Genomic DNA, 9432 nt, shown 5'->3' with positions numbered 1-9432 from the left:
TGTCCTTTGAGGGCCCAGTCCCACGCAGGCTGCCTTCTGGCTTTGCATGGGACCCGGTGGGGATGGGGCGCAGGGGAGCTGCCTGGGCCTCTCTGCCTCGTCTAGCAGTGGCCTTCCTAGGAGCAATCTGAGGCCCTGCACTACTGTGGTGAGGAAAAGAAGTTGGAGCAGGAGCGAACCATCAGGGGGAGTGTGGTCTGGGCATCTAAGGAGGGACGGGGACCGGGACTCGTCGGGTGTGGGCGTTTGTGGGGAACAGCTTAGACACCCAGTGAGGCCGTAACTGTAAGGACAACAAGAGTGTCCTGGGGGCTGGAGCATGGAGCAGCACGCTTCACTGGGGACAAACAGTCGGGGCAGGTGCCAGGCCCAGTCTTGGGGTGCACCAAGCCATTTCTGAGGGTGTGATTACTTCTGGGAAGCTGATATCTGAGCTGTGCCCCTGGTCCATGGCCTTCCCTTCTCCCTTCCATGCGTGTCGCCCATGGTGGGTCCATGGAGGGCCCTTCTCTCTTTAAGACTGCCCTTGATGTAAATGTCGGCCAGGTGTCACCAGAAGCTGGAGCCTGAGGGCCGTGTGAGCATCCACCACCGGCTGAGGCTGCAGGTCTGGGGTGTGCACCGGGGAACGCAGCTTGGAAAGTACATGCTGATAGGGCAGCTGAGAGCCAAAACCCTTTCGAGCATGTGGTCATGCCCCTCTAATAAGTAGAAAAACCAAGAGTCCCCGCCTGGAGCTGGGAGAGCCGCCATGGTCAGGCTAGGGGACTGGGGGTGGGGGGAGGCATCGGGAAAACTCTGAAAATTCTGTACAATGTTTTGCTTTCACTCACCTAAACTTAGAGGAATCCTCTGGCAAAATGAAACTGAAATCTTGCTTTCCCGCTGACTGTCCTCCTGGTGACTGCAGTGTATGACTTGCCCTTGAGTGTAGACTGGATGCTTTTTGGGGTCATCTCTACGTATCATTCAGGTACAAGGAAATCCACCCATTTCAAGTGTACACTTCCTACGTTTTGACCAATGTGCGCAGCTGCGTAAGCACCTCAATCACACCTCATACCGTAAGGCGACATTTCCATCGTCCCAAAGTTCCCTCCCCTCATCTCCTCCCTCCAGCCCCAGCTCCCCGGCAAGCCCTGATCTGCTCTCTCTCTCTGCATTTGGCCTTTTAAAAAAATACTTGTTTATACCTGGAATCTTACAGTGTGTAGTCTTTTATGTCTGGCTTTTAAAACTTAATGTAATGCTTTTCAGATTCACGCACACTCTTGTGTGCCTCAGTAACTTGTCCTTCGGGTGGCTGAACGCCGCTCCTTGGTGCCTCTAGAGACACCACAATTTGTTGATCCATTCACCAGTTAATGGCCACTTGGGTTGCTTACAGTTTTTGGAGACTCCGAAGAAAGCTGCTATAAACATTAGATTACAAGTATCAATATGGACATCTGTTATCTGTTTTTTTGTTTTGTTTTTGTTTTTTTTGAAATACCTGTAAGTGGAATTGCTGGGAGAGCTTATGGTTAACTCTTAAGGAACTGTCCAACTGTTTTCCAACGTGGCTGCGCCATCTTGCCTTTGCAGCGGTAGTGGGTGGGGGTCCCAGCTGCTCCCTGGTCCTTGCCAGCACTGGGTGTGGCCAGCCTCTCATTTTAAGCCCTTCAGTGACCACAGGGGCGTCCTTTGTATGTCCCTGAGGACCAGTGACGTTTCCATGGGCTTACTTGCCATCTGTGTATCTTCTTTGATGAAATGTCTGTTCAGATCCTTTGACCACTTTTTAAAAACTGAGTGGTTTTTCTTTTATGATTGAGTTGCAGGAGTTTTTTTATATATATATATTCTGGATCCAAGTCCTTTGTCAGATATATGTTTTGCAAATATTTTTTTGTGGCTTTCCTTTTCATTGTCTTAACAGTGTCATTTGAAGAGCAAAATTTTTAATGTTGATGAAACCCAATTTATCAAGTATTTCTTTTATAGTTTGTGCTTTTTTGTGTCTTATTTAAGAAAACTTGGGCTAACCTAAGGTCACTTAGATTTTCTCCTGTGTTTCTCCTAGAAGTTTCATACTTGTAGCTCTTACATTTATGTCTTAGGCCTTCTCTGGGTTCATTTTTTTGTATATGAGATGAGTCATGGTTCATTTTAAAATTTCCATACAGATACCCAGTCATTCCAGTACCATTAGCTGAAAAGATCATCTTTTCTTCATTGAATTGCCTGGGCACCTTTGTAGAAAATCAGTTGGCCACGCGTATGTGGATCTACTTCTAGATTCTATGCTGTTTTGATTTTATTAGAAAGAGTAAGACTAAAGTATAGTCCTCTCATGAAAACACATTCACACTTTATCAAATAATGTATTCATCTGGGATGCCGATTAGAGTATTCCGTTCCCCCTGAGGACTATAGTCTAATTTTGTGCAAGTTGGTGGTGTGCTTTGGCTAAAGCATTAGTAGCTGGGGCCCATTTAAATATTGTTAACTTATGCAAACAAATGGGCAAACCGGCCTAACGACTTTTGAGAATGAGATAGAATAATCTGAAATATATACCTTGCTCCTAGTTTGGCATTTCTTTCCCTTCTACAACCCCCAGCTCCTCGAGTGTCCAGAAACACCTCTGACTCAAACTTGGGAAGGTAGGTGCTGGTTTCAAACCCAGTTCTCCTTGTCACAGCACCTTAGGAACACTTCCTAATTTCCAGGAATATCTTACATTTTCTTTGGTTATCCAGATAACAGGTGTGAGTCCACCCAGGTGAATTTCTGTTCCTTGGCACAGTAATTAATACAGTTCATCAGTGGTAGGGGATCTCATGTTACACAACCTGTTCATCCCCACATTTCCATCTCGTGGCACAGGGACACGCACCACGCAGCGTGTAAGGGGAGAAAGGGAAAAGCACTTATGTTCTTGCCACCGTAAAACCCTATTTTCATATTCCTATTTAGTCTTCATCACATGCATACAAACGTATAGATACTCTCATCTTGTATTCTTCTTTCATATAGGATATATTTGATCACATATGGTGTTGTCAAGGGCTTCCTACTCTGTTGTGTTTCTAAGACCAGTAGGGGGAAAAAAAACCCAAAACTATGTTGCACTGGGGAGTTGATACTTTAACTTTGTAGTAAGGTCCTTTAGAAAACCAACTTACCGGGGCGCCTGAGTGGCTCAGATGGTTGGGTGTCTGCCTGAATGAAAAAATAAAATCTTAAAAAAAAATTAAAAAAACCCCAACTACCATACAGCAGTGTCATCATTCATAAAAGAAAGGATACTTTAGGGGCGCCTGGGTGGCTCAGTCGTTAAGCGTCTGCCTTCGGCTCAGGTCATGATCCCAGGGTCCTGAGATCGAGCCCCGCATCGGGCTCCCTGCTCAGCGGGAGGCCTGCTTCTCCCTCTCCCACTCCCCCTGCTTGTGTTCCCTCTCTCGCTGTGTCTCTCTCTGTCAAATAAATAAATAAAATTAAAAAAAAAAAAAAAAGAAAGGATACTTTAGCTCGACATTATGAAGGCCATCTCAGACTGGCGTTGTACCTGCACCAGCATTTCAGAACTGCCAGGTAGACTCTCAGAAAGGACACAAGGCTGGAATCAGTCTTGGGATGAAAAATGGGGGTCTGTCACTTTCTTCACTGAACTGTTTGCTCTCTGAGGCTTAGTGTCCTCACCTGGTGTTTTAATAACACCCCATTTCTAAACTGAAGCTGCTCACAAGTTTTTATTTATTTATTTATTTATTATTTTAAATTTATTTATTTATTTATTTGTTTATTTGAGAGAGAGTGTTCAAGAGCGGGGGGAGCAGCAGAGGGAGAGGGAGAAGCAGACTCCCCCCTGAGCAAGGAGCTGACATGGGACTCGATTCCAGGACCCTGAGATCACGACCTGAGCCAAAGACAGATGCTTCACCGACTGAGCCACCCAGGCGCCCCTGCTCATAAGTAGATGACAGCTCTCTCAGCTTTGGCCCATCAGGGCTTTAAAAAGTCCGAGGATCAGTTCAGTGTGACTTGCACACCCAGGAAAGGAGGGTGTGCCCCTTGGGGTCTTCCCTTTGGGGCCCCATCCAGCTAACACCCTGTCCTGGAAGTGAAGGGGCCCCAGAGGCATGCAGACCAGAGGGACCATCAGCAGCCCCTCCGCCCCATCCTCTGGGAGGGTCAGGCATATGCTGGGCCCCCGGGTGCCTTCCCATCGTCCTTCAATCTCCCGAGCGCACACTGAAACTCTCTTCCTCGTGATTTCTTTCAAATCTTGCCCATTTACCTGGAGAAAAGTCAGCTTCCCCTTTTCATTCCACTTATGAATAGAAACCCTTCACCAATCCTTTATCGGACTGATAAAGCCAGAGAGGTGGGGATAAGGCGAAAGCAAAGGAAAGCCGCAGGCATTGACCCTCACTCCTGGAGAGCAGAACCAACCAGTGACAATAAGCCCGGGCATTGTTGAAAGTCCTCTGAAATCTCGACTAAATGGTATGCCCTTGCTTATCTTCCTCTGATTGTATCTTTTTCTCAAGTATTAGCAATTGAATAAATCCTCGGGGTAGGGAGAATAATAGCCCGCACAGATGTCCACATCCTCACCCTGTGGCCCTTGACTATGTCAAGCAGCAGGGCAAAGGGAAATGAGGACTGCTCATGAGCTGACCTTGAGACGGGGAGAGTGGCCTGGGTTATCCAGGCGCTGTGCTATTACGGGGTCCTTAAAAGTCGCTGAGGAAGGCAGGAGAGGGTCAGTGGAGCTGCAGGGTCTGAGAGATGCGGTGTCTCCACCTTGAAGGTGGAGGAAGGGGGTCGGGTCTAGAAGGGCAGACGCCTCCAGAAGCTGGAAAAGGCGAGGAAACAGATTGTCCTCCAGAAAGGAACGCAGCCCCGCCGACCCTCGGTTTTTGCCCAGTGAGTCCCGTGTTGGACCTCTGCCCTTCAGGACTGTAAAATAATAAATTCATGTTGTTTTAGGCCAGTAAGTTTTTGGTAATTTGTTAATAGCAGTGATCGAAAACAGATAAAATATTTAACCATTCCTTATTCATTTCCCCCCGCTTTGTTTAATAGGATGGCCACAAAATTGCCTTGCAAACTTACCGATTTTTTTTTTTTTTTAGACTGGCATGAGAGTGTGCCCACCATTTTAAAACATTTTTCCTCAACTCAATCATTTTTATGTCACGCCCCCACTATCTTAAAGATTGTTTTTCAAATTAGAAAAGTAGGGACGCCTGGGTGGCTCAGAAGGTTAAGCGTCTGCCTTCGGCTCAGGTCGCGATCCCAGGGTCCTGGGATCGAGTCCTGCATCAGGCTCCCTGCTCTGCGGGAAGCCTGTTTCTCCCTCTGCCTGCTGATCCCCCTGCTTGTGCTCGCTCTCTCCCTGACAAATAAATAAATAAATAATAAAAATCTTAAAAAAAAAAAAAAGGAAAACAACTACAGTAGAATTTTTGGAACAAAATCTGTGATTATGAGCTTCCCACTTATGAATTCCTATAGATTTTTTCTATAGCGTATGTCCAAGGAAGTTTTTATAAATGCCACCACCATCCCCTCACAGTCACATGCTGGGGAGGGACGCTCCCTCTGTGCTGTCACAGCAGACGGCTCCACCTCAGTTTTTGAAAAGGATTTGAATTGGAACGGACTTTTTCTCAATGTAAGAGTTTTCTGAACATTAAACGATTAAAAAAAAAAATGAACTGCTGTATGAGATAGCAAATTTCTTATTTCTGGAATAATTCAAAGAGGCCCCCAAGGGTGTTCTAGAGGGGATTCCTGCAAGGGGTGGGAAGTTATGTTAGGTCACCCTCCGGTCCTTTCCAATGCAAAGAGCAGATGATTTCATTATCTGGAAGAACCTGGAATTGTTTCTCGGCCGTCTTGCTCTGATGGCCCAACCCCCATCCGTGTTGCCCTGCCCAGTGTTTCCCAAGAGACAGATGTGTTACCTCAGAACTGGAAGTGTCCCTGCACATTTCCCTTCCTTACCAGCGTGGCCAGCCTTGGGGGGTGCGAGGGAGCTGGGGCCAGCTACCACTGCCCAGCCCTTCTCCCCGAGTTCACGTCCTAGGGGTCCTTCGGGAGCCCACCGCTCCGGTTCCTCCCTGCCACCAATTCGTTTAACCCGCACTTCGGATGGAGAGGTGGGGTGTGCCCCCGTGACTGTGGGTCTAGGAGTCCCTGTTTCCCACCTCTGAACGGACATCTCCTGGGCTATGGTGCCGGCCAAGTCCGTGTCCTGCAGGACAAGCACAGAGAGGGCACAGGAGACAGGGCGGACAGTTGATTTGTCCAGTGGTAGAACGGGGAGTGGCTGGCTTTCTTCCTTGTTCCACCCTTGCCATCACGGAGGCATTCACTTTTCATTATGGGAAAATTGCTGTGAGAAATCGAGACCCTCAGTCTCTGTGTTCAGAACAATGGCCCCTGAGAGCAGAGGGCTGACCGCTGGTCCTGTCCGCCCCAAGTGGGTGCGACCTAGAAAATAAAAGTGGAATCACTGACCACAGTTTTCAGGGCGTTAGTCATCGTGATTAAAAAAGGAAGTCAGACATAGAAATGGAGGAAAGAGCAGTCACTATCGCCCTGTCTGTGGGTGATGCCAGCACCGCGTGTCCTCACATTAACCAGTGAATGAGGAGACCGACAGGGTGGCTACTTACAGTATTCAGAAAGCTCTGTTTTCCCTGTAAGCCGATAATGATAATTTAAAAATTGTAATGGAAAAGAAAACATTTCATCCACAGTAACAACAAAATGCATAAAAATCCATAAAAAATTTGCACAAAAAAATCATACAGGACCCAAAGTGAGAAATATTGATGGCTCCATTAAAGGCATAAAAGATGACTTGTCCTCGGGTAAAAATTGTAATTTAATTAATTTTAATTTAACACAGAAAAGACTTACTATTGAAAAATGTCCATTCCTCATAAATTTTCTATAAATTCAATGCAATTCCAACCAAATTCCCGTGAGCTTTTTTTTTTTGAGCTTTTATTTTTTTTAAAGATTTTATTTATTTATTTAAGAGAGAGAGAGAGAGAGAGCACAAGTGGGTGGGAGGGGCAGAGAGAGAAGCATCGGGGCTCGATCCCAGGACCCCGGGTTCATGACCTGAGTTGAAGGCTTAACTGACTGAGACACCCAGGCGCCCTGAGCTTTTTTGTTTTTTGTTTTGTTTTGTTTTTTAAAAAATTATATTTATTTATTAGAGAGAGAGGGCACACAAGCCGGGGAGAGGGAGAAGCAGGCTCAGCAGGGAGCCCGATGTGGGGCTCGATCCCAGGACCCTGGGATCACGACCCAAGCGGAAGGCAGACGCTTAACAACTGAGCCACCCAGGCACCCCTCTCAATCTCTCTCTTTTTTAAAGATTTTGTTTATTTATTTGACAGAGAGAGATAGAGAGCACAAGCAGGGGGAGTGGCAGGCAGAGGGAGAGGGAGAAGCAGGCTCCCCGCTGAGCAGGGAGCCTGATGTGGGGCTCTATCCCAGGACCCTGAGATCATGACCTGAGCTGAAGGCAGACGCTTAACCTTCTGAGCCACCCAGGTGCCCCAGTCCGCTCTCCTTTCAATATCTCTGGGCTCTGTATGCTATCCTTTATTTTGGTAACTTTTATCTTTCCTTTTTTTTTTTCTTGGTCAGTCTGGCTAGAGGTATATCAATTTTTTTGATCTTTTCACAAAACCAGTTTTTGGTTTTATTGTTTTTTATCTATTGTTTTTCTGTTTTTAATGCAACTCATACTTGTCCCTATTATTATTTGTTTCCTTCCTTTTCCTTGCTTTGGGTTTAATTTGCTCTTTTTTCCCCCTAGTTTCTTAAGGTGGATGCTTAGGTTATTTATTTGAAATCCATCTTCTTTTCTAACATAAACATTTAATATCTCTAAACTTCCCTCTAAGCACTGCTTTACTGGCATCCCACAGATTTTGATAAGTTGTATTATCATTTTCCTTCCATTCAAAATATTTATAATTTCCCTTTTGATTTACTTTGTGGCCCAGGGATTATTTAGAAGTATGTTGTTTAATTCCCAATTATTTAGGGGGATTTTGTAAATATCTTTCTGTCGTTAATTTGTAGTTTAATTCCGTTATGGGCAGAGAACATATTTTGTATGATTTCAATTATTTTAGATTTGTTGAGTTTTGTTATGTGACTCAGGATATGGCCTACGTTGATGAAAGTCCATGTGCACTTGAGAAGAAACTGTATTCTGTTGTTGGACGGAGTGCTCTAGCAATGTTAATTGGGTCAAACTGGTTGCACGTTGGTTGTTCAGGTCTTCTGTATTCTTGGTGATTTTCTGTCTACTTGCTTTATCAGTTATTGAGAGTGGAATGTTGACATCTCTCAGTATAATTTTAGAATTTGTTTCTGCTTTCACTCTATCATTTATTTCTTCACATATTTTCTTTTTAAACTAAAGAACATTTGTTTTTCACTATGACTTTATCTCAAGGACGTAACTAAACTGTCCTCACCGTCCCACCCTAACCTGAGGAAGGAGTGGTACAGTGAATGCAATAAAGCCGATATGAACAGTTTGAAGGATTGGAACCAACATTAACTGACAAAGAGCAACTTCCATCTAAATTATCATAAAAATGTTTAATAAAAAAAGCGGGGGAGGAAGGGGGTAATGAGGGAGTAATGAGGGTTTCCTATGGAATAAGATCCTCACGTGTCATCAGACACATTCAATCCCGACCGTAGTGTGCCAGAACGGGAGCAGGATGACTCTAACACAAGACTTCCGGCCCAGCGTACTCCACGCACCTGTGTTCGAAGCCCACCCCCTGCCCCCTACTGCTGCCAACTCAGCTATTTCCCAGCCTATTGGGACTGCTGACAGAGGGGCATGTGGATCTTCTCTTTAACCCAGTCTTTGTTGTAAGGCTGACATGTCTGGGTATCAGCTCGGTAAGCAAGGCTGAGGTCCGCCAGATCACCGGTAAGATCGAACAACTGACTGATATCGTATGCGATAGAAGGACTATTGCATTCACATGTTCTTCATGCATTTTACAGACGCCTTCCCTGCATTCACTCACAGATTCACAGTCTGCAGAAGTTCTACCTCTGGCCTCTTGGTAGGCTGTACCGGGAAAGCGGTGTGCGGCATCCCGCCAAACTCTGTCGCTGCAGCCGCTGCCCACACACCCTGGCACAGGGGCTTAGCCCCAGCGCTGCCTGCTCCTTCACGCATTTTCATTCTCCGCCGCTCGGTGCATACGCATTTAGGATTGTTATGTCTTCTTGATGAATTGGCCTTCATCACCATATATTATTCCTCTATATCTTTGGTAATTTTCCTTGTTCTGAAAGTATTTGTCTGCTATTAATATAGCTACTCAAGCTTTCCTTCCTAATATAAACAGCTTTATTGAGCTATGATCCATATACCATAAAATT

The 9432-nt window shown here is 45.6% G+C and overlaps 1 pseudogene; it reads right to left on the bottom strand.

Moving 5' to 3' along the window:
- Positions 1-8841: 8841 nt before the first annotated feature.
- Positions 8842-9142, bottom strand: LOC118541406 (enhancer of rudimentary homolog pseudogene; annotated as a pseudogene).
- Between the last annotated feature and the right edge of the window lie 290 nt (positions 9143-9432).

The sequence above is a fragment of the Halichoerus grypus genome, chromosome 15, assembly GCF_964656455.1.
Source record: "Halichoerus grypus chromosome 15, mHalGry1.hap1.1, whole genome shotgun sequence".
In the NCBI taxonomy this organism is placed as follows: domain Eukaryota; kingdom Metazoa; phylum Chordata; class Mammalia; order Carnivora; family Phocidae; genus Halichoerus; species Halichoerus grypus.
Note: the sequence above shows the minus strand (reverse complement) of the source record. Positions and strands in the feature narration are given on the sequence as shown.